This window comes from Cheilinus undulatus, linkage group 2 (genome assembly GCF_018320785.1).
Source record: "Cheilinus undulatus linkage group 2, ASM1832078v1, whole genome shotgun sequence".
Lineage (NCBI taxonomy): Eukaryota > Metazoa > Chordata > Actinopteri > Labriformes > Labridae > Cheilinus > Cheilinus undulatus.
The window spans coordinates 36135395-36159934 of NC_054866.1; the positions used below are offsets into that span (position 1 = coordinate 36135395).

Below are 24540 nucleotides of genomic sequence, written 5' to 3' on the forward strand. Positions count from 1 at the left end.
ATGAGATGCAGCTGGAGTGTGACAGAGGGTGGGTAAGAGCCTCTGTGAGACTGATCACTGTTGAATCTTCTGAATACAAAATCACACTTCACACACTCTAGGATTCTCCCTGGAATTCCCTCCCTCCTTTTCTCCTCCAACTACGGGTTTCTGAGGGAGACCACCTCAGTAGGCTTGTAAATCTTTCATGGAACTTTCTTCCCACTGTGCATCTTTTGGTTGGGGGGGTTGGTGTCAGAGGGTGTGTGGGTGTGGATGTTGTCTTCATCTACCTAGAGCCATGCTGTGCAGAGTTCTGCCACGTGGACCCCAGAACCCTGCTGCGTGTCAAGCTCAAGAAGATGTGAATATGTCTGCAGACTACAAGCTAGTCGGAGAGTGTTTTCATGGGTTTTAGTGTGTGTGCTTGCTTGTAAGCCGCGCACATGTGAGTGTGTGTTCATAAAGACGGGTCACGTTTCATTCCTTTGTGCATGCACATTCTCCACTTCAAAACATCCACAGGGGAACATCATAATCTTATAATTAAGGAATTCAAGCCAAAGCTCTGCTGCTGATGAGCAAAGGAGGAGTAAGAGCAGCAAGCGTAACTTCTCAGTTTGAAGACCCCCTGCTGAGGCAAAGGAGACAGGCTGCATGTAAAGAGGGATCTGATCAATTAACAGTTCAGGCTGAGATGAGCTGGAGGAACACATTTTGATGTAATAATCAGCTAATTGGTTTGAATGTGCAGCTTACTTTGGCCAGATGATTCATACTTAATGAATGCTGTATAAATGTGAAAACTAAATGAGCTTACCATTCGCAGCTGTTTTAGGGTTTATATATGGTTGCTACATGCCTTTGTATAATTCTTTTTTCTACTCCCTTTAGGCCTTATGCAAGCTGTTAGTTCTGGCTTCATTCCTGTCTGATGAGAACAGGGACTGATGGCTATTGTACATGTGTGAATGCATGTGCATTTATGTATAGGTTTTGTGAGTACCTTGTTTAATGCAAATTTAATAGATTATTAGATCCCTTTCAAGAAAAGGGGACAAAAGAAAAACCCAAATGCATAAACACTGACATATTTAGCCCAATGCTAATGCTAAACTTACTTCTTTTCAATTCCTGTGATCAAACCTACAATTCCTGTGGTATGTAACAGTTGTCTTAAGAGAAAACTTTGGTCCTCCTTCTCTGAGTTTCTTTAAAACTGCATCTTTAACTCTCCAAAATCCAGTGGTACTTAAAAGCAATAAAGCACACATAACTCAAAGGAGGATGCTTGGGAGTTCTTACAGTGTGCTAGTAAAAACAACAGTGGAGGCATAAAATTGTGAATCAGGGCAGCCCAGGTATTCGATTTACCATTAAAATGAGTTACAATGTAGCTCATTTGATTCAGTATATTATTACACATAAAAATGCACACTAAAGACATACAAGAGCAACCACAAACTAAAATTTACTACATCCTAATCACCAAAAAGCATTTATAAAATTTCATCACTTTAATCTGTGATCATTACGACTGTGGCACTCCTAGGCCAGAATCATTTAACAAAGACCATTCAGCCTACATTATCTACAACAATCAATAAACGTTACTGCATCCAGTCAAATAAACTGCTAGTTTGCAGTTGTCTGCCAGTTGTAATATTAGCCTGAGATACTGAGCAAATGAAAGAAGTAAAAACAGTGCTTACTTACAGTATTATTGTAGACAGTCCAACAATCCTCTTCTTTGCTAACCTCCTCGTGCCCTCCTCTCTCTGGGCAACATTTCATTGGCATCTTCGCATCATCTTTGCTGGAAGCAGTCGTCTGTGATTGTCACCACTGTCCTTGTCCACTTTTCCATGTTTCTGAGGAATAACAAAAACAGTTCTTTAAATAATTATCTGATTTCCTTTAATACACTTAAACAAATGATTTATCTTTATTTATTTATTAATCAATTATAGGGACAGTGCACATTGACAAATGTGCATGTAAATGTGCAAGATAGCCATAGGCTAATTTCCATCCCTGGCAGCTTGATGATTTACATACACAAGTGTACATCAAGCATGTACATAAAGAAGAATAAAAAATATACATAACACCAGACAACACATAGAGACCAAACAACATAAACTGTACATAAATATACATGGACTCATACATAACAATGCAGATAGTGGCCTTATGACTACACTGAAGACTGACCAGGAAAACGAACTAAACTACACTGACATTTGAAGTTACTTCTAGACAGGTAATCCCTAGAGTGATTTTTATATTTTTGCATATTCAGACTTTAAAAAACACAAACCAACCAATAAAAATTGCAAAACATGCAGCAAAGGTACATCATAGCATCTTACGTTAGTGGAACAGTATTACTTAAATGAAAAATTGATGAAGCAAAATGACTGCTAATACAAGGTACTGTATTTTAAACATAAAAAGGCTGTGTTTATAGCTAAAATGTTCTAACTCTGCATGTGTTCATGTTGTCTTTGTCTATATGAACTGCGATAATGCAGTTAGCACTTACACTAACGGGTGTAAGCATGTTTTTGTGTGATTTAGCTCATAAGCCTTGCTTGGGGCTGTGCAATTGATGTTGAACATCGATATTTTGTTTGACTTTATACAGCGCTTCACAAATTTATTAGACCACCACCCAAAGTAAGGTTTATACCACAGCTGCCCTAAATTAACAGCATTGATAATTACCAAAATCATTCTTCATGTTTCTGCAATGGTTAATACACCAATATGTAGAAACCCTTTCACAGAAATGATATTTTTAAAGCTAAAATATAATTATTATTGTTATCCATGAATTTTCAAATTTACTGATTTACAAAAAAACTGAAAAAAATAGTAAAGCACATTAATATTTCTTGATTAATATTCAAATTATAGTTATTTACTTGCATTCCTGAACAGAAAAATGAGTTTTAGTGGTTGAATGTTATGCTTGATTAATTTCTGACTTCTCAGAGAAGCCCAGTGAGCCGGCTCAAATTTGGATATAAAAAGGTGAATTCAGTTTGAAATTCCTCATTCCTGTTCAAAATGGTAAAACGTGGAGAGCTCACCGAAAATGAAAGAGTCAGCATTAAAGCACTTCATGATGATGGATGGTCTCTGAGACAAATAGAGAAAGACATAAAGTGTTCTCACAGTGTGGTCAAGTATGCTTTGGAGTCAACTGACTGGTACTTACAAAATGCGCCAAGGAAGAGGCAGGAAAGGAAAGTTAACTGAAGCAGATGTCAGACACCTCAAGATTTGAAGTACTAGAGACAGAAGGAAGACCACTGCTGATCTTCAGGCAGAGATGAATGCTTCTAGATCAGAGTCTGAGAAAGTCTCCAGAATGACCATAAGCAGACGACTGACGGAACAAGGCTTAAAGGGAAGAATAGCTGCTAAGAAGCCATTATTGAGGCCTGCAAACATCCAGAAACGCCTCAGATTTGCCTGGGAGCACAAACACTGGACTGTTGATGACTGGAAGAAGGTACTCTGGATGGACGAGTCCAAGTTTGAACTCTTCAGTCAGCATGGTCGTGTTTATGTCCGCAGAAAAGCTGGAGAACGTTTTGATGCCAGATGCATTGCACCCACAGTGAAACACGGTGGAGAATCCATTATGGTATGGGGTTCCATTTGTGGATACGACATGGGAAAATGAGTGAAAATGGACAGTATCATGAACAAGAACGTCTACCACAACATCTTAGTGCATCATGGAATCTCTTCTGGACTGAATCTGATTGGTCGTGGGTTCATATACCAACAAGATCATGACCCCAAGCATACTTCAAAGCTGTGCAGAGACTATTTGAGCAAGAAAAGGGAATCTGGAGTACTGGAACTGATGGACTGGCCAAGTCAAAGTCCGGATTTGAATCTTGTTGAACAAATTTGGGATTTAGTAGATTCAAAGATTGATGGCACAAAAGTTTCATCTAAAGCAAGTCTGTGGAAACAGCTAGAAACTATTTGGAAGTCAATAACAAAAGAGACTGTGGAAAAGTACATAAAAACAATGCCAGCAAGAATGCAAGCTGTTATCAAGGCCAATGGAGGCCATACAAAATATGAAGTTTTTTGATTATTATGCGTGAAAAAGGACTATGTAGTTGTTTCAGTTTGTTATTTGCCAAATAAATTACAATAACATTTTTGTTTTAAACAAGTTTTTGAAAGATTTCTAAAATATTTATGTTTTCTCGTTTTTATGACAGGTGGTCTAATAAATTTGTTAAGCACTGTATCTTCCAACTAATACCATGCATTGTAAAAGACATTAAAAAAGGAAAAGAAATATGTTCAGTTAATTGTTTTATGATGTACCTTGTTATTACAAAAACTGAGACATTGGGGATGTTGAGTAATTGGCTAATCATTACTTGCGCTGCACAGAAACTTGCAGGGTTCATGTTCAGGTTACTTTATTTGTACCTGATCGAAGATTTGTTTAGCAGCCACTGAGATAAACAGAAGTAAAATGAAACAAAGAGAGAAGGAAAGCTATACAAAAAAAAAAAAAAGAAAACTAAAAAGTCAAAGTAATATCACTTATAGCTTTCTAAAGTCTGCTTTGTCTTAACAGTAAACTGTAGCTAAAAAGAACCAACTGTTTCCAGAATTATAGGTCTGATCACTAACTCTGTTGAGCTCCGTCTTTACAAACAAATCAAAGAATTATGAGTCATTCTATGAATAAATTATAACTGTGTTTAAAAAGCTAGAAATATAAACAAACAGTACAGAGAGGAGGCAGAAAATCTCAATCAGGTGTTTACAGTAATAAATGAAATACATTCACATTTTTCCATTCATTATCAACATTAGTACATGTAGGCCAAAGACTTATTTAGTCAGTCTACCTGACCATCTGGTTTGTTTAATAGCTCTTTTAGAGCCTGTTGTATTGATTTTATAACCATCAAAAACTCAAGACAAGTTTTTAGATCAGACTTTTTCCTGCTGAGAATGGTCTCATAGGCACCAAATACAATCAGGTAGAAGTTGAAGTTCAGCAGTCAGAACTCAATTAGTTGTTTCCTGTGAAACATATTTTCAAAATTACAGAAACCATGTTTTATCAAGCAGGAGCAGGATAATTTAAAAAAGCAGAACCCTTGCTGTTAGAAAATTGGTTCTTTATTAAATTTACAGCTAACACAAACAATTTCTAATCCTTTTCCATGTTAAAAAATAATTCACTGATATTAACTAAGATATTTGAAAAGAGCAATCAAGGAACAACAAAAAGTCGGTATGGTGTGAACATTGAAAAAGGAACCTAAATAACAAGACTGTTAAAGAAAGTGACAAGAGTAAATTCAAAAACCAAGGTTATTTTTGATGGAAGGAACACAAGTGAGATGTTCACAACAGTGCATTATAAAGTATCATGTAAACTCACTGATTTTACACTAGAAGGAAATGTCAACATTCTTGTCGGATAAATTATCTTTTGTTTATTGTAAATGCTTTTTTACACTTTTTCTAAATCTAAATGCTCTGTGGACCATGGATATTTTAAGAATAGCTTTGCTTCAGATTCAAAGTATAAAATGATAAAAAACAACTGTTTGCAAGCTTGTTTAATTGTGAGATATTGAAATGAAAGATGTTCTCCTTCATGTCATCAACTGTATTAAGTCTACAACATGCTCTCATTTCCTTGTTTAATTTACGATAATAGCTGAACTAATACTTGATTTTATCAGGCAACCCCATTGGTTTTCATATTAAGCTGCAGGCCAGAAGCAGAGCTACAGCCTGTTCATGGGTAATAAGGAGCCTGGGAGGTTGCTTCATGCTGTTCATCCATCCTGCTGTTATCTGTTTGACAGCAACTATGAACAGGTTCATCTTGATCAACTCCACGTTCCCACGCCTGCAATGTTTTTTTTCACGGTTTTGCTTTCTTTTTATTTGGTTGATATGGGAAGCATTTTCCATGAACTATACATCAAAATAACAATATACAACAATTCAACTTGAACATAAGTTTAACAGGAAAAATATTAAAATAAATTCTACAATAAAATGCAAACACATTTTTCAAAGCAAACACAAGTGAGCATCTGCCCATTAATCAAACAAGTTTGGAAGTTATATGTGTGGATATTTCAATTCATTATATGCTGTTATAAGTTAAGACTTTAATGGTTTTCCATGCTGTGACAAAAACTTCCCCCAGACAATGATCCAACAATGCAAACAATGAAGTTGCATTATGTTGCATTGTATTATCATTGTTACAGCTACTTAATTCAGAAAGTATGTGTATTTGAATTGTGAATGACAGACCTGTTTATCCCATAAACACATAGGTGCATAGTGTTCTCTCAGGGGCCAACAGTAGCTGAAAGACAAGCAATCTATTCTTTGAGCTGGTATTCCAATAAAGATTAGCTTGCCAAAGCTGTAATTATGTAACTTACCTAATAGAACTTGAGCCATTGTTTGGCAGAAGAATAGAAGTAGATATTTAATCAGCTATAGACCTGTTAGACTAGATCTGAGTGGATAATGCAGAAAAAGGTCCTTAGCTACTGATGTATGCCACAGACTGAGTACTGTTACAACTTACCACAAGATTAAGTTGTGTGAAATAAATGCAAAGATTCTTTTTTATCAAGATATCTATTTATCTGTTCCGAGGTACCAAATGGTTCTTTGCTGATTATTGATGTTTATGTGGGGACTCAAGCATTGAGATGTAGATAAATATATTTGACAAAGGCCATACAAATTAAACCAGTGTCATTTTTGTCTAATCATGGCAAACACCACAACAGCCACTTGACTAATTTTTCAGCTTTAAATAAATTATTGATGTATGACAAACTACTTTGAGGAATGTAATGGATTTTGAAGGCCATTATTTTATATCGTGGCAATCAGTATCTCCTATCATAACTTGTAGTGGGATATTTATTTTTCTTAAATTAAAGCCTGAGAAACTAAAAATGTATATATGTAAATGTAATTGTTTTTATATAACATTTAAATATTTCACTATGATCTTATCTTTATTTTTTTTTAACTGTCTGGAGGATAAAAGACCTGCCTTTTGATTGAGGAATTTTATATAAAAGATAAGAGGGCTGTTCACTGGAAATGTTTCAGTTAATTTTATCACCACCTGTCTACACCACACCTTCCCTGCATGACCACCAGAACATAACCACTGCACCGCAGAGGTTTGTTATTTCCACGCTCTGCCTCAGGATCATGAGACCTGGTGTATGAAACAGCAGTGGATAAGCTCTTTATCAGCAGTCCCCTATGCAACACTTCTGTCATAAGAATGTTGGCCTCTCACCCCATTCCACGTGAGTTTCTTATGTGCTATCACCAGACACAAGAAAACCACAGTGAGCTTGCCTTTATTTACACATTGACAAGGCAGGTCTTCTCCTGATTAGGTGTTGGAATGATGTGTGCATATTAGCACTAAAGTTCCTCTTAATTCTGGTTTACTAGGTTAACCACTTTATTTCGAACAAATGTTGCACTGCTTCATATAACTAGTTCAATATTCCTGCCAATAAATTTATAAACTGTGTGCACAGATTTGACTTCAGTGTGTGTATCTGTGTGGGATTTTAAAGTATTGCAAATCTGTCTGGTTTGTCATTTGCAAAACTATACATGGAAACCTTGCACACAGATTTGTAAATAGCCTTTTATTTTTCAGGGGAAGTAAGTAACTAAATACATTTACTCAGATTACTGTAACTGAGCAGGTTTTTTTGTGTAATTGTGCTTTTTTTTTTTTTTTTGTCAAATTAAAAATCCCTATTTTTACATTTACTTTAGTATACTTGGAATGAAATATTGCCGGGAGCACAGAGAGCTGGTAAGGGTGGCTAAGAAGAATACCATTAGATCATTTAATAAAGAGATCAGACAAGAGTTAAGTCTTAAAATAGACTTGAAATTACTTGTTTAAGTTTGCTTGAAACACATCAGTGTCACTGCTAAAGACAGCATGAATGTCTGCACACAATGAAATAAAACATTTGTATTGAAGTACATTTCTTCCATTATTTGTAGAGAAAAAGAAAATCTTGAAACAGCCTATTGGCAGCTGAGATAAGTATTTCACCTCCAAACCTTTGGCTACACAGTCTCTTTCTATACTTAAACTGTTGTTGTTTGTAGCTCTTGTGCTCTGAAACTGTTGTTGTTTTTTCATTTAGTTTTTGTTCCTTTAGCAAGACATTGCTTTCACAATTTGAATTAAAGCCCTTTTATAAGTTGTCAGACTGAAAGACTATCACATTATAACTACCTTTATTTCAATAAAATAACATGCATGCTTCCTTTCCTAATTTTCAGGCTTGCTTTGGTTTACTTTGCCATCACCACTGTATTGATTTCATAACCTGAATTTTATTTAATAAATAACTATGTGTAGTCTCACACACTGTTTTTGTGTTTTAATGTTAGGTAACGTGTCCTTCATCTTTTATATTAACCTCAAAAAGTTGTGTTCACAAGTGCTTTATATAACAGTTAGTACCAGCAGAGCAATTTGATATGATAAGAGGCATTCCATGTGTGATAATATCAGAGAACAATATCCCTGGGTCTTTTCACAAACTGTAGCCTTCTGCTTTAGCCAAGAGTTCTGAAAACTTTAATTTCATTTACAGCTGACAGTTATTGTCTTAATTAATCATTCTCATTCCTCAGAATCACACAGCAGACTAATTTTACTGGTTAAATGATACTTTCATAACTTTCAACACATAAGTAGCTGTTATTATCGCAAAGTAGCCAGACAGTGTCAACCACAGAGCTAAACTGCGTAACAGAAGACAACAGAATGTTCGAGGGCCTGGCAACCACTAAGTTGTAGAACTGGTTGAGTTGGTGGATTTATAACTTGTATAAAAGCAGTATTACACTGAAGGTCAAGGTGTGGTTCTAACTGCCAGCAGTGCTGTGAATTTCTTTTGTACTCAGCCTTCAGCCTTGGATCTACAACCAAATCACAGCAGTGATGATATTCAGAACATCATACCCTCTCATGTAATATTGCATAAATATACTACACAGCTATTAAACATGAATGTTTAAATTGTAGGGCTCAACGTCATTTTTTTTACATTCACAACAACAGGGAGCCAGGACCACTCAAACATATGAATGCTTGTTCCAGATATTCGTATTCATTCATTCATTCAAGTTCAGTTTATTCTTTGATACACCAGCTAATGATGTTTAGAAGTATTTTATAAACTGAACAAAACTAATGTGCAGTGCTACTAAGGCTGGGTAATTAATCAAAATTGAGTTTAAATTGCAATATTGCCTATGCTGCAATTTTCAAATTTATAATATAATATGCAGCAGGTGCAAAATTTCTTGAATATGAAATGTGTCAAAGTACCAGTTTATTTTTGCAGCAGATTTTCTAAAAACATCTACACGTCGTGCAAACATTGAAGTGCATTATTTCCTTCATTTTGTAGATGTCCATCCATCCATTTTCTATACCGCTTATCTCATTTGGGGTCACGAGGGGGCTGGAGCCTATCCCAGCTGTCATTGGGCGGGAGGCGGGGTACACCCTGGACTGGTCGCCAGTTAATCGCGGTTTTGTAGATGTGTTCTTCATTAAAAATGAAAATAACATAAAACTGATCTTTACCATCAATATAAGCATTCATATCATATTTGCAATACGAGTAAAAAAATGCAGTTAGATATTTTTCAAAACTGTTGAAAACTGTTCAGCCCTATTTTTTGACTTTTATTTTAATGTGAACACTTATTTGGCAGAGCTTTGTTATGTTTTCATGACGACTGCTTACAACGTTGTGAGTTTAAAAAAAAAAACAGTTAATTATCTCTGCCAAGGAGGTTATGTGATCAGCAGGGTTTTTGGGAGTGACCCGGATCACCGTCTGGATCCAGGAATTTTTTAAAGGACTCTTTACTATTGGGAGATAGGGCTAATGGCGGAGGTCTGCGCTCTCCGAGTGCTTTTCTAGTTGTAAAATAAGATGAAGAACTTAAAAATCAACGTGCAAAGCAGATGGGTTTGCTAGACTCCAACTCCATCATCAGGCAATTCTATCTTGAAAAGCTCCAATCCAAGTCATTTATGCTTAATCAATCACTGTTCAGACCAACCAGTATCATTTGGGAAAAACAAGGCGGCAGCTATGGGCATGGTTTAACTATACTCAAAGCCATTTGCAATGGCTGCCTCCAGTGCAGTGATTACTTCAAAGTAGCTTTAGTATAGCATCAGTATTACTAGAACTGGACCACATTTCTATACGAAATAAAGAAACCACATTGAAAGCTCATCATGATGTGAAAGATGTTTTCTCTCTTCTATTGACCTGCTTCAGGATGAGTTTGTGAGAGTTACGGGGAAAGGGTTAGTTATGTGAGTGGACATATACAATGGCTGATAGTGGAGTGTTTAGCTCAGACTTAGCCACAGCAGCGGTTTTGTCAGAAGTCCTGGACAATATGTATTTATTCAAACAAGGGCAGAGAGTAACACTGAAAGCTTTTCCTGACAGGAAAGATATTTTCACTCTTCTCCTGGTCTGCTTCAGCATGGGTTTGGGATCGTTACAGGTGGGGTTTGCCGGTGTATCCAATGGCTGCTGCTGCGGTAGCCATTAGCTCTGATACAGCTGTGGGAAAGCAGCAGAATATCCAGGACTGGAACACATTTCCTATTAAACAAGAGCAAAGAGCTACATCGAAAGCTTGTCTTGTCAGAGAAGACATTTTTGCACATCTTCTGACCAGTTTTGGCATCAATTTTATTCACCGAGAAGCTCCGCCATTAAAAATCTAGCAGTAGCCTGAGTGGTGCATGTGTACATCATTTTGTTGTCGCTCTAACTAGCCCGTCGTGAATGTCACAGACAGAACGTTCCTCCAATTGCCTTCTGAGAATTTTTTGAAAAGTCCTGCCCTTCCCAAGTGCTTTCTATGGGAGCTTTTCCAGATGAATGTGCAATATATTCATGCAATGGATATATGAAACCGTCTATCTAGGTCAGGTTACTTAAAAATAAGTGCATATTTACTCCCAGTCACAATACTGGGGGAAAAAAAAAAAAACAATTCAATGTTCCTGAATCACTTGGGCCTAGTGCTTACTGTATCAACCATTTATTTAATATGGGGAAGTAACATGACTCCCTCTTCTAATTCAAGATAAGGTCATTTGTTCAAACTTGACAGAAAAAGCTTTTATTTACTCAGAAATGAGTGGTTTAAATGCTAATTTTCCAGTACAACAAGCCGCTCAAAGATGTTTGCTTTGTAAATCAGCAGAGGGCACTCTAAAATCATTTAAACTTTCCCCATGGCTCACTGACTGACCCATCAGTTAACTGTTGTTTTTGATATCAAAGTCACTCAAGCAGACAGTTGTTACACCATATCAGTTTTAGATTTATTTTGAATATATAAAAATAGCAAAATAACAAACAAAGACAAGGCTGTTTTTTGCCAGTGTCTTCAATCTGTAATTGTTGTAGCATGTCTCAGTGTGAGATTGATTACTCATGTATTTAATAACATAAAAGGCCCACCTTGTGTCAAAGCTACTACATTATGATAGACTTAAACTTGTCAATATTGCAACTACTATTATCATTATTAGTAGTGAATATAGAAGGATTAAAATATCAACTTTGGTTGTTTAAACATATATTAATGGGGTAAAATATTTATTATTATTTGATACAGATAAATCTATCTGTGATTGTTTTCATTACAGAATAATAAACAGTTCTATCAAGTAATGTACTAAGAAGGGGTGGGATTAAATAAGTTTGCACTTCTTCCCACTCCTTTTCAAACATGTAGCCTAATCTTGACCATTAAGTGTTCTTGTAATTGTTTTGTTTCATCTCTCTCTTCAAAATTTGTGTGTCTTCTGAAGGTACATGACTATGTTTTTATTGTTATGTTTTTGTTTTTTGTTTTTTGTTTTTTTACATTTTCGAAATAAACTTCACTAACTAACTAACTAACTACCGTAAGCAGTAGTGGTAGAAGCAGTAGTAGTAGTAATAACAATAATAGCATTATCATTAGTATTATTATTACTCATTTAAAAACCTAAACAGTTTTGGGCCATACTTTTATTACTGTTGTGTCTTCATCTTCCTGAGAAATGATAAAGTGTGCAAATACATTTACCAGAAAATGTTTAATGAAACTGAACACCTGTATTTGTCAAATGCTATCTTCTTTATAATAACAGTAAAAACTACACTCGTGAAGTTAACCAGTAATCCTGATTTACTGCTATTATGTTTTTAGTATAAAACATGCTAAAGTTGACACCATAATATCAGATTCATGTGAATTAAATCAATTTATCTGTCGTTGTTCAAATTTACTCCAGCAGATGGAGCTATGACCTACAGCAGAAGCTGTGGATCTACTTCGAAACATGATGTAGATGCTGGTTCAAAAGCACTAACTCGAAGAAAAAAAGACTGACTTTTTTGCCTTTGTTGAACAGGGATAGCTGAAAACTGACAGGAGATAAGGGGAAAACAGGAAGGAATTACATGCTGCAGAGAAGTGCACAGGGTTTATGGAGCAGCAGAATGTGTGATATGATCTCAGCTTGAGTAGAGGGGGTACATACTTGACAGGCAAGCTAACAGAAGGCCTCTATCATAACCTTTATACCACTGTGTTTCCCATACAGGTCAATAACCCAGAAGTGATATAACTAGCTGTAATTGGAACTTATGACAAGCCCACTGAACGGAGAATGTTCTGTTCTCTGTTTTTGCCCAAAGAGTGCATAACATGCTTTATTTAGCAAACTTCACCTCAAGCCTCCAGGCAGCAGAGTGCTTTAGATGACCAGTGTTTTAACCCAGTTGTCTTCCCCTATTCAGTGACACGAGACCTTAAATGTGATGCATGTTCAAAAAACAATAAGGCATCAGGTGTTTGTACAACTAATATTGCACTATGTCTTTAAACTTGATTTCTATACACCGGATTCCCCAAATTGTACTTGGATTATGAGATAAAACGTATGACCCGTTAAAAAAAAAAAAAATCACAATTCATGTTTAGCTAGGGAAAAAGAAATCGTAATTTCATGATTTCATTCTGACATCATTAATTGGGCCTTTAAACGTAATACTTTATAAACTATAATATGAGTCCACGTCTACACATGCCCTCGACTACCTCCACACTGCCTGGTCAGTAGCCTGTATCTGTTGTATCAACCTCTCATGACCCTGAAGGTCGCACAGTATGTTGCTGTGCTGACATCAAGCTGGGAAAGGTCAAAGGTGTGTAAATAAACTCTGAACACTATGGCCTACATCTTAGTCATGGCAAACTATGCTATACACCTAAGAAACAATAAAAATTTAGAGAATAGGTGATCTCATTTAAATTGGGCCCATTTTGAAACAAGCACGCTGAGTAAATCATGAAATGGTGCAAATAATCCAGTACACTCACACTGTCACCAGAAATGACTATACCATTCTGTGTAACATATGTAGTTTTCCTGCTTTGGCACATGTGTTTAGCCTTTAAGGTTCAGCTTCAAAGTTTTTTCCTACTCAGAGGCTGAGCTTGAACAGCCTGGTTGTCTGTCCGAGTTGTGCAGATGGAAAAACCAGAGTCATGACACTAGAGAGCTGAGACCAATCAGATCAGAAACACCTACACTGCAATGTAGAGCACAACAGAACCTTCTGATGGAAAATTCACTTCTTGTCTTGTTAAATTTGCAGCTATTGTTGTTAGGGTTTTTTAAAATATCTTTTCATTGCACATAAAAACAAGTCAGATGAAGTATGAGCAGACTACTGATAGCTTCACCATCATTAAAACTAATCTCTAGGGGCTGGTTGAGGATTACGTAAAAAATATACCGAGTAGCTAAATGTAGCAGAGGAGGTGAATCTGAGTTGGTATGATAATCACTCCCTGGTAAAATAATGTCTATAACTCCCTGGACTTACACAAGAAGCATTCAAAAAAGAATCAAGAAACTCCAAAGTATTGTAAATCTAGGACCGGGATGCCTGTCTAGTTTCTGAAGTGGGCTGAACATCTGAAACCCTAATAAAACGATTTGCTGTCAACAAAGCTAAAAAAAAACCCTCAGACTTTCCTGTTAAAATCATTCCTCAAATTCCTTTTGGACTTTTTGCCATTTGTTATCTCCAAAGAAAGAGGTTCCTTGCAGTTTAAACTCAAATTGACAAAAATTTCCACTACTTCAAGCCAAAAATGATGTAACCTCTCCAGGTTCAACTGATACTACTGAGACTTTCTAATGAGATGACTGGAGGCTGCAGGTTGTTTTTCTCTCTTTTTAACTTACTGTTCAAGTCTTGCAGTGGATTAAGTGTAACGTAACATTGTCAGTTTTCTAACAGAGAAGTGGTCAGAACACTGACAATAAGTTTTCAGAGTTTAGGTTTCATAAATCTAATGTGAAGATGGAAACATGGAGACCTGCCTTGGCTTTCCACTGATGTCTTTCACATTACTTCCTGAAGAGAACAATGCAGTACTGTGAGATGTTCCACTATGTGAAAACCTGCATACTGTTTGTTGCTAAGTGAGGAAAAGGGGTCACAGTAGATAACAGGGTGACTCATCTCATCCTGCTTCAGATTTGTGTGACATTTTAATTTAAGAGTCTCAGGCTAGTTGATAGAGAGACTTGTAAAGTATTCAGTTTTGTTACTGGGACAGAAATATTTGGCCAGGACTGAGGGTGACTGAGATCACTGAGCCACATGTTTTTAAGGCACCATAGCTTCTTCTGAGAAGTACAAATGATCTACTTTACAGGTCCCTCATTCACAGACAATATTTTAGCAATATTGGCTGGGAATTTTGAAAGGATTAAAAGCTAAATTAAAATTACAGCCTGTTTTTTTAGAAACTATGACCTATGTAAAATCCCATCTTTACTCACATATTATTAGATACATACATAAAGATAGATCAGCAAAGAAATCAAATACACCACTTTTTTCCACAAGGGACACCAAAATCAACACAAAAAATGTTCTTTACAGGCACTTACTTAATACATTATATTATTTATGACAGGATGGACAGGTATGCTGCAGCATGTGCGTATCTATACGTATGTATATCCATGCTGCAAAGATCTGCCTGGCGTTGCACCTTATATTTATCTTTCTGTTTTTGTTCAATCCAAGCTAACGTGTACATATGTATGCATGCATTGTACCAGCCTGCTTTATATACTACAACTGCTTTGTGTATTTGTGACAATTGTTTTGTCTGTAAGAACGATTTTATTGTTGTATGCATGTATGGGACATATATGGGTTAATGTACCTTTTATGTAACATTTTCTCATTGTCTTGGCCCACTCAGGTGACAAGGTTAGGCAAAGTCACATAGAATGTTTAATTTATCTTTTCACATCTGCATTAACTGCTATATGCTCCTTCTTTTATAGAACTTGTGCTACTTGACCTGCGTCTGCAACATACACGGGCAGAAAACTATCCTTGTACTTGATATATCACTTTATACCATGAGCTTAAAACATTGGATTTATTCAAAATAGGCTAGTTGATTTTTTTTTATTGCATGTTAGCACAATGTCAGTATTGTTGTTCAGTCTCTATACGTTACCTGCCAAGGGACTACAGATGTAAATTATTAGTTTTGCTGACTTCAGCATGTTAACATTTAATGCTTATGTTCATTAATATATTCTGTGCCTTTTAAATTAAAAAAAATAAATAAACAGGTGTTACATAAGATAAAATATAGTTTTTTTGATGGACAGGCCTGTCAAATATCTTTAATACATTTTTCCACATTATTTTCACCTTCTCCTTATAGTTTATTGATGGACAAATGTCGCTTATTGATGCCTGTGATGATATGAACAATCCACCAATTCATTCTGCCTGGCAACTGACTCACAGTACTACTCAAACAGCAATTCTCCAGAGTCACCTTTCATATCAAAAAAGTGTTTTCAAAGTCAATGTGATAGACCAATAACATTTAACAGGGTCAACTGTTGTCTATCCCATTGTCACAGAGTACCTGCTTTCAGCACTGTGTAACTATTCTATAACCTTGCAAAGCAGATTGTTACGCCCGTTTCCGTGTTCCTCACTGGCGAATCCATCTTGCAAAGCTCCCATCTGAATATAATATAAATACAGTGTTTCCCCTAGGATGGAGTTGTAGCAGCGGAGGTGAAGCGTGTGCACACATTAATAGTAAGGTTTTTATTTATTCTGTAGCATGTGCTTTTAAGATTTTCAAAGTAAAAAACAACTGATTTGTGTGGGGGGGGTTTCAGTTTGAATGAAATTTCCATGTTGTGATCAGCAGGGTCACTGTATTTATCAAAATACATGATATTTCTTTTTACATTCCTCAGTAATCAGGGATAATGTACTTTTACCAAAGTTACAGATTCAGGGCTTTTGAGGAAACATAAGGGGCATGGACCCCACAAGCCCCCCCATGGCTCCACCTCTGACTGATAAACTTATCCTCCATACAGGATTTACAAATCATATCAGCACAGTGTCAGAAACGTAGGGTTATAAACACATTAGGAAATAATTACTTACAGACATATTTCAAGAGCACCTGCAGCAGTTTTTCAGAAGAATTATTCTGTTAGATCCACTGAAAGAACCTAGTTAGAGGGCTGAGTTGTGATCAGGTCTGCATTTAATTTTTGTTTGCACTAAAACTGTTTAAGTTCGTAAACTAGGCACAATATAATTTCATAAATGTGTACAGAAGCTTTCACACTCTTCATAGCGCTTCAGACATACAGCAGAGGGTCTCTACTGCTCTGATGCGCCTCATGACGCACAGGAAGAGACTGGCACAAAAATACTGAACCAGCATTCTGTTATTTAAGGGGAAATCCTTTTTATCCATAGAAATTGGCCTCTTTTCATAAAGTGTTTTATTTACAGACAAGGACAGGGACAGAAAGGGGCAAACAGAGTGAAAACGAACTCTCTGTAGGAGCTGACTGAAGTATGCTATGCTTTTTGGCACGGGCGAACAATGATCAAGAAAATAATTCCATCTACAGCTTAAAAAACAAAGAATGTGTACATGAAGTCTGTAAATCTGATCCTGACATTACTCTTATTAATATAACCAGGGTTTAATTAGTTCAGGCTGTCAGCTGTAGCTGATGTTTTTGGAGAGTGATGCCTGACGAGGATGTGAGTGTTTTCTTTCATGCTTCATTCAGTGAGAAAACTTTGATTAGAACAGTAAAAAAAAAAAAAAACGTATTTGTCAAGGACAGTGCTTAAGTGAATACAATATTATAATTTCTTAAAATGAATGCAGCTTCTGTCATTCTGTGCATTGGTGTCAGGTCAGACTGTAGGAGGACTTGGACGCACATGTTGCTCGTACAGGTGGGAGGGAGAGATAACACACACTGCACAGGCAGGTGTTAATGGCAAAGGAAATCAGCAGGAATGGTCAGGTAGGATGTTAGCTGTCCGACGCAGGACTCTATCGCTACGTCCTGTCTGTTCAGTTCAGCGCTGTGTGAACGAGGAAACTGACAACTTTTATTAACGTCTTGCTGAGCTCCATGTGTGCGTGTGCCGAGGGCGCGTTCTCCCGCTTACTTCCGTGTAAACGCCTTTGCGCCGCGAGTGTCTGAAGCTGTCACCTCTCCCTCCTGCTTTTTTTTGAGAAGAGAAGACTCGCCTTACTCGAATTCTGATTAACTCTATGATTTAGCTGACCAATCCAACCGACAAATGCAACACGTATTAGTCAATCAGTGGCCGATAAGGACGTGAGGGACGAAATATGGAACAAGTGGCGTCCCGTATTGACTCAATACAGGACGCTGCATTTAAGTGCAGCAGCGGCGGTCAGATTCCAGCAGCATATAGGGGAAACACTGAAATATGAAAGAACAAATATATGTAATAAAGACAAGGAGGGAAATAGAGTAAGAAGCTAAGCAAGAAGCCAAGAGAAAATACTTGAAAAGGTTTTACACTTTGGTGAGAGCTTTGCAATACAGCAAGTCTGATGCCGAACTGCTTATGTTGCTGTTGGACATTGGGGTTAGGCATGTGGAAACAGTTTGCAACAGCAGGCTACAGACACCAGTAGACTCATATTTTCACAAACCCGGTAATCTCTGTTTTTGAATAAATGCATGCTGACTGAGAGAAGGTGTAATAGCTCTGACAGTGCAGTTACACCTTTGATGCGTGCCAAAGCACCCCGAACTAAAATCCAAACATAATGCTGAAGGGTAATGTCAAACCTAGTCCATATGGTGCAACAATGGGGAGAACTTACAAAACTTCAATCAATGGCTGCATATCATTAGTCTATAAAGAATGAAATTTATGTAATCAATATGTTATACCCTAACATTTTTGTCAGCTTAATATGCACCCCGTTGCACCCTTTATAGTATATTTTTGCTTTAATGATTTTCTTTGATACTAATACTTCTGAGTAAAGGTCCTTGTCATGTTCTCAATTGTATGAAACTGATGAGGAGGAAGCTGTAATTCATTAATACCATTCTCCTTCACTCGCTGAACTCACACGTGTGTTCAACGTGCTCCTTTTATGAATGTGTAGACCTTAAGAGAAAGATCAGAAATGGGGAGCAGGACAAACAGGATTACCGGCAGGACCCTGATGTCCTCTTATGACTCTCATGGAATGTCCTGTTTTTCTTGGGGCCATTTGGGCCGACAGGACCAATTGGAATGGAAAATAAATTGCTATTTGAAAAACAAAAGAAAAGGTAGCAGGGCCTGCTTTCGTTTGTTTTAACCTGGGACACTCTGCTGGCATTAAGGAGAATTACAGTGCTTAACAAATTTATTAGACCACCTGTCTCAGAGACCATCCAGCATCATGAAGTGCTTTAATGCGGATTCTTTCATTTTCAGTGAGCTCTCCACGTTTTACCATTTTGAACAGGAATGAGGAATTTCAAACTGAATTCACCTTTTTATACTCAAATTTGAGCCAGCTCACTGGGCTTCTGTGAGAAGTCAGAAATCAATCAAGCATAACATTCAACCACTAAAACTCATTTTTCTGTTCAGGAATGCGAGTAAACAACTATAATTTGACATATTAATCAAGAAATAATAATGTGCTTTATATTTTTTTCAGGGTTTTTTTGTAAATCAGTAAATTTGAAAATTCATGGATAACAATAATAATTATATTTTAGCATTAAAAACATCATTTGGGTTAAAGAGCTTCTACATATTGGTGTATTAACCATTGCAGAAACATAAAAACTGATTTTGGTTTTACTACTTTTTACCAATGCTGTTAATTTAGGGCAGCTGTGGCATAAACCTTACTTTTTGTGGCGTTCTAATAAATTTGTTAAGCACTGTAGATCTGAAACACATGCTGTCATGTTGTCTTCATGTTCAGTTAATGAGGTCTATAGCTGGAATACATGGAACTAAAAGCAGCTAAACATGACGGATACTCAGAGGGCTCGGTGCTTCTGTACATCACAGTGACTCAGCCCTAACAAAGACAGGTGGATAACAGAGCACTACTGAATCCTGGTACCAGCCAGATCACACAACTGTGGCATCCTCTGTCGTTGAAGGATTTGCTCTGCTTTCAAAATTGGTGATATTAAAAACAGGGCAACTTCTTCTCTGCAGAACAAGGAAGAAAATATGTCTGCAGTTGCCTTCTATGCAAGTGCACTGAAGATTTATTTTTGCAAGTTTATATTCACAATTCATTTAAATATAGGGATGTTCCGATAACCCTTTTTCCTTCCCAATACGATTCTGATATCAAGGTGCTAGGTATCAGCCGATACTGAGTACTGATATGGTACCATTGTTAATGTACAGCATCTCTGTGACCCTAAAGTTATTTTCCTGCTGGTCATTGAGTTTTACTGCAGAATATTAAAAGAACAATAATACAGGGGGCTGTATCACAGGCTCTCTCTATCTATCTCTATGAGTTAACGTTTGATAAACTGTCACTTTTCGTTGTGAATGACAGCGCCAGTCTGGAAGGCATTTCAACGATCACATTCAGAGAAAAACTGTCATGCAGCCACCATTCTTTGTTGCTGCAGTGGGTGCTTTGGTTCTTCTTTGGTGCTTAAAAACAGTAGCAGTGCTTTCCAGCAACGAAGAAGAACTGGCTTCCGGTTTATGGGGCTAACATTTAGCATGGCTAAAGAAAGTAAAATATGAATCTAAACCAAACGGTGTCGGATCAGTGCATAAACTCATGTACTCACCAGTACCAATAGCTGCATTTTTGGACGTATTTCCGATACTGGTGTCAGAATTGGATCAAACCTATTAATTGATTATCCGGCTTTGCTTCTAAAATACAACCATCCCGGAAATGCTCAACATAATGTTAATATTAAAAGCCAAATCAGGACATTTCACACGTAATATTTTCTGTGTTTAGCTCTCTCGGTTTGCCTTTCAAATAGTGTTTATAATGTTTGAACATGACTCCAGAGCTTCAAATCAGCACACAACACAAAGAAAAGGTTGCTTTCACCTGTGTGACCAAAGTTAAGCAGTTTAGAGTACCGGACTGGTTGAGACCACTCCATCTGCTGTAGACCATAGGATGTGCAGTGCACAAACTATCTTTGGCACTGTTGGAGATGGTAACCATGGTAACATAATCACTGCAATCATAGGGGTAAACACAGCCGTAAACACATGAGTTTACAGCCCCATAGAACCTCTAGTTTATACTTAACAGAATGAGGTCAGACACATTCACATGCAGTAACACGTTTGTGCAGAAATCTGCACATCAATTGACTGCCACATACATACACTACAGACACAAATACTGCATAACACTTCTCTTTGACAAACAATAATTCTAGAACAAAAACACTTTAATGACTGATGGGGATGGTATGACAAGCCATCGTAATTTGACTATAAGGACAAAAACAAACATGAGAGACAAAGATGAAGTGTAACAGGTGGGTGGAAAAAAAGTTGGAAGGTCTAAGGGGAAGCTGCTGTATATTGTATTCATCGTTAAAAACCCTTTAGGCAAATGTGTGACATGAAATATTGGGCTTTATAAATGAATCTGACTTGATCTGTTTGCAGTAAAAATAACTTCCAGTTGATCAAAAACTGACTCACATATTCCAGTAGGCTGTAAAGGAGTTGTGTAGAAAACGGGGTGAACAAAGGGGGGAAAGGGAGCACATGTTTTACTGCATAAGTGGCTCCAGAAGTTTCATTTCTGCACTCTGTCTCAGTCTTCTACTATGTGGGTTGAGTTTGTGGAGCCATTCAAACAGACTGTACACAAACATGACCAAAATGTTCAGGTTATAAGTGTACACACAACATGCAACTCCTATGCATCTAAAAGAGATGTATTGTGTTTCTTATTATCACACCATTTGATAATGTGTGACAGATCTTCAGCATTCCAGAAAAGCAACAACAGGAAAGCATCAACTGTAATTAAGAACAGACGAGCTGATTGAGCAACACACACAAGAAAAAAAAAACTGTTTCAGCTGATCTACACTTTGGGACAAAAAAATCAGTCTGTTATATAACAGTCAGGACAGTTCCTCTCAATTCATCGCTCTGGTGAAAAAAGAGCATAAAATCCAAAACTAACAAATCCTGGGCACTTACAGCAGCTACAATATTGTAACTTCACAATGTATCATCAGTTTAAAGGTAGAAATATAGAATATATGGTACTGTGTAGAACTTTAGACATGTTTGGGCTGAAAATTGAGGCTGAAGTAAGGCGTATGTGTTGAATGAGTTGCCTGAGGGCACCATTAAGATGGACTGACAGAACCATGCTCTGATGTCCTTGTATTTTACCATGGGCAAGGGATTATAATCTGTCAAAAAACAACTAAATCCACACCTTTAGGGCAGAGGGGTTCATGTAGTGAGTTAGCCCCTGGCAGTGCTATGGATTGCAGCGGTCTCCCAGTGTACCAGGGGAGAAAAAGGCCCGGGCAAAAGAGATGCTGTCAAGCTTGACCTTGGCTGCCAAGCAACATACACATGTCAAGGCTGACTCTGCTCTAGCACCTGATTTATCTTTAGCACCCTAGATGCCTAAAACATATGCACAGTACTGTATGTCCAAAAACTTGGGCAGCAAGGATAGCAAATAAATGTTTAAGATTTATCCACTAAGAAAAAATATATCATCAAGGTCTGCTGAAAATTACTGAAAATTAACCACTACAGAATAGTCTTCACTTTATGATATAATATATTTTTTTTAAAGACTGAAATATAATAAATCAACACAGCATTTACTTATTTCTAGAGGTGAAACTAGATAAATGTTTATTGAATGAAATTCTTTCTTAAAATCAACAAATGCATAAAGAAAAGCTGAACTAAAGCATGACTGGACAGATAAATACACGTACATACATACATTCATACATACAGCACAGACTCACATTAAACAGCAGCACTTTTTGGTCTACACTGCCCATGCAGTTTCAGAGTTTAAAGGGTAAAAGAAACATGAAAAAGATCAGCATTTGTCATTTGGAGCACTTCACAACCTCTGGTTGTATTTATGGCTACAATCCAACCATGTGGTTTAGCTTTGTCAGAGTCTTCAAGGCTGAAGTACTCAATACACACTGGTGTTTAAACAACCACTTTACAGACATTACAATGAGAATATCCTGCTGATCTTAGAACTGGAAAAACAGATATCCAACATAAACTCATCGAGCAGCATGCTGAGAATCTCATACACTTGCTTACTCTGGCCCATGTGGCCAAAAGTCTTTTCACGATAAGTGTGATTTACACACTGACTGACACGAAGGACAGCCGGTGACATGTTCGTAAATCAGTGATGACTAGGTCAATGCCAAACAGCCAGATGGATTTGGAGCCCGCCCTTCTGGGTAAAAATAATACCAAATTCCAAACTCTAAATGTGACTTAGTTCAGTAGCTCTCAGTAGGACATGAGACATGAAAATGAATCTATACACTGTCATCCTAGAAGTATGGCCCTGTTCCATGAACCCATAACATGTAGGCTAAGTCCATGATGATCAGTAATCTTTTAAAGAAACACCAACAACTTTTAAGTGTAAAGAAATCTCCTCTTGTATGGAAAGCACCATACCAGATTTTTGGCAATATCCTTTGTCGACATTTATAATTCAACTTAAGCCGATTCTGACATCAATTCCAATATTTAAATATATTTGAGACCTAAAACTTTAGTCCTTATAATACACAATTTTAAGTTTGAGGATGAACAAATTAATAAATTACAGTCTTAAAACACATTTTGTTCAAGGAATGGTGATAAAGACAATAAAAAGCTGATGTAAATCTGCTGGTCCAGCCTAAAACTCCACAAAGTTATTTGTTGGTACAGCCAATATTTACAGCTAATGTTGGCAGTTTTTTATTGGTGAAGTGTATGTTGCAAATATGGGCAGAAATTTTCATATCTTCCTATAACAATAATTCACTCATTAGACAAATATCTGCTTCTATATCTTGTCAATAATACTGTAAATCCCTGTTATCCTGCAAATAAGAATATAGCGAGGGGCTTACTGAAGCATTTAAATGTACTTGACACTTCAATGTCAACTTAGACATATGCACACAGGGATAACAGGGGCATTACTTCTGCACTTACAGTCACTCTCATGAGTGAAATAAGAATGTGTTTACAGTTTGTGCGAGAAGATGTGTTCACTAAAGTTCCAGGGGGTGTGTGTTCAAGGAGCATGTTCTTGTACAAATACATTCAAAGCTGATCCAAGTATCACGGGAGAAAACAAGCTGAGAAATTTCAAGTGGTGTTTACTAGAGCCATAACCTTTGATTTAAAGGTTGAATTACAATTCAAAACAGAAAAAGGTTTAACTCCTGATTTGGTAAAGAAATGTTTAACACCCAATACCTGGTTAAACGGGGATATATCCAAAGCTGCATAGTGATCCTACTTTTATTTTACTTTTTAAAATTTGTATGTATTGATAAGACCAGTGCAACATCACTCTGCTTTCCAGAGTGACCATGCCCCCATTTGGGTGAAAACAAGCCCCTTGAGCGAATAGCCATAGATTAGAAAATAGCAGTGGCAACAGGGTTAAAAGCCATTTGGTTTTGTTTGTTTGCCTTAACCAATTAAAAAGCCATCTTTAAAGGCATGTTTTTATTCTCAAATGGTGAAGGAAAAAAATAAAAGGAGAACTCTGTGGCTTTGGGCTGAAACTAGAGAGGATTATAGTGGTTAAATGTGGGACCGGTGCTGTGTTCCTACTGCTGTCAGTGACAGCAGGAGCTGTCGTCTGCCTGCCTGTTAACAGCTTCTTCACACATTCATATACCTATCAAAGACATTTTAAATGTTAAGATTGAACACGCATGAGGTATGTGATGTTGATTTACAACATCTCCATTCACAAGATGAGGCTGTTTGTCCCATTATTCTGAGTCTGGACAGACGCTCGTATAAACCT

General features: G+C 37.0%; 1 long non-coding RNA gene across 1 annotated transcript in view; it reads right to left on the reverse strand.

Moving 5' to 3' along the window:
• Positions 1-1702: 1702 nt before the first annotated feature.
• LOC121527111 overlaps positions 1703-24540 on the reverse strand; it is a 29757-nt gene continuing 6919 nt past the window's right edge. Inside the window, exon 3 of the long non-coding RNA XR_005993376.1 lies at positions 1703-1850. This is a non-coding gene — a long non-coding RNA (uncharacterized LOC121527111). The remainder of the gene's footprint in view (positions 1851-24540) is intronic.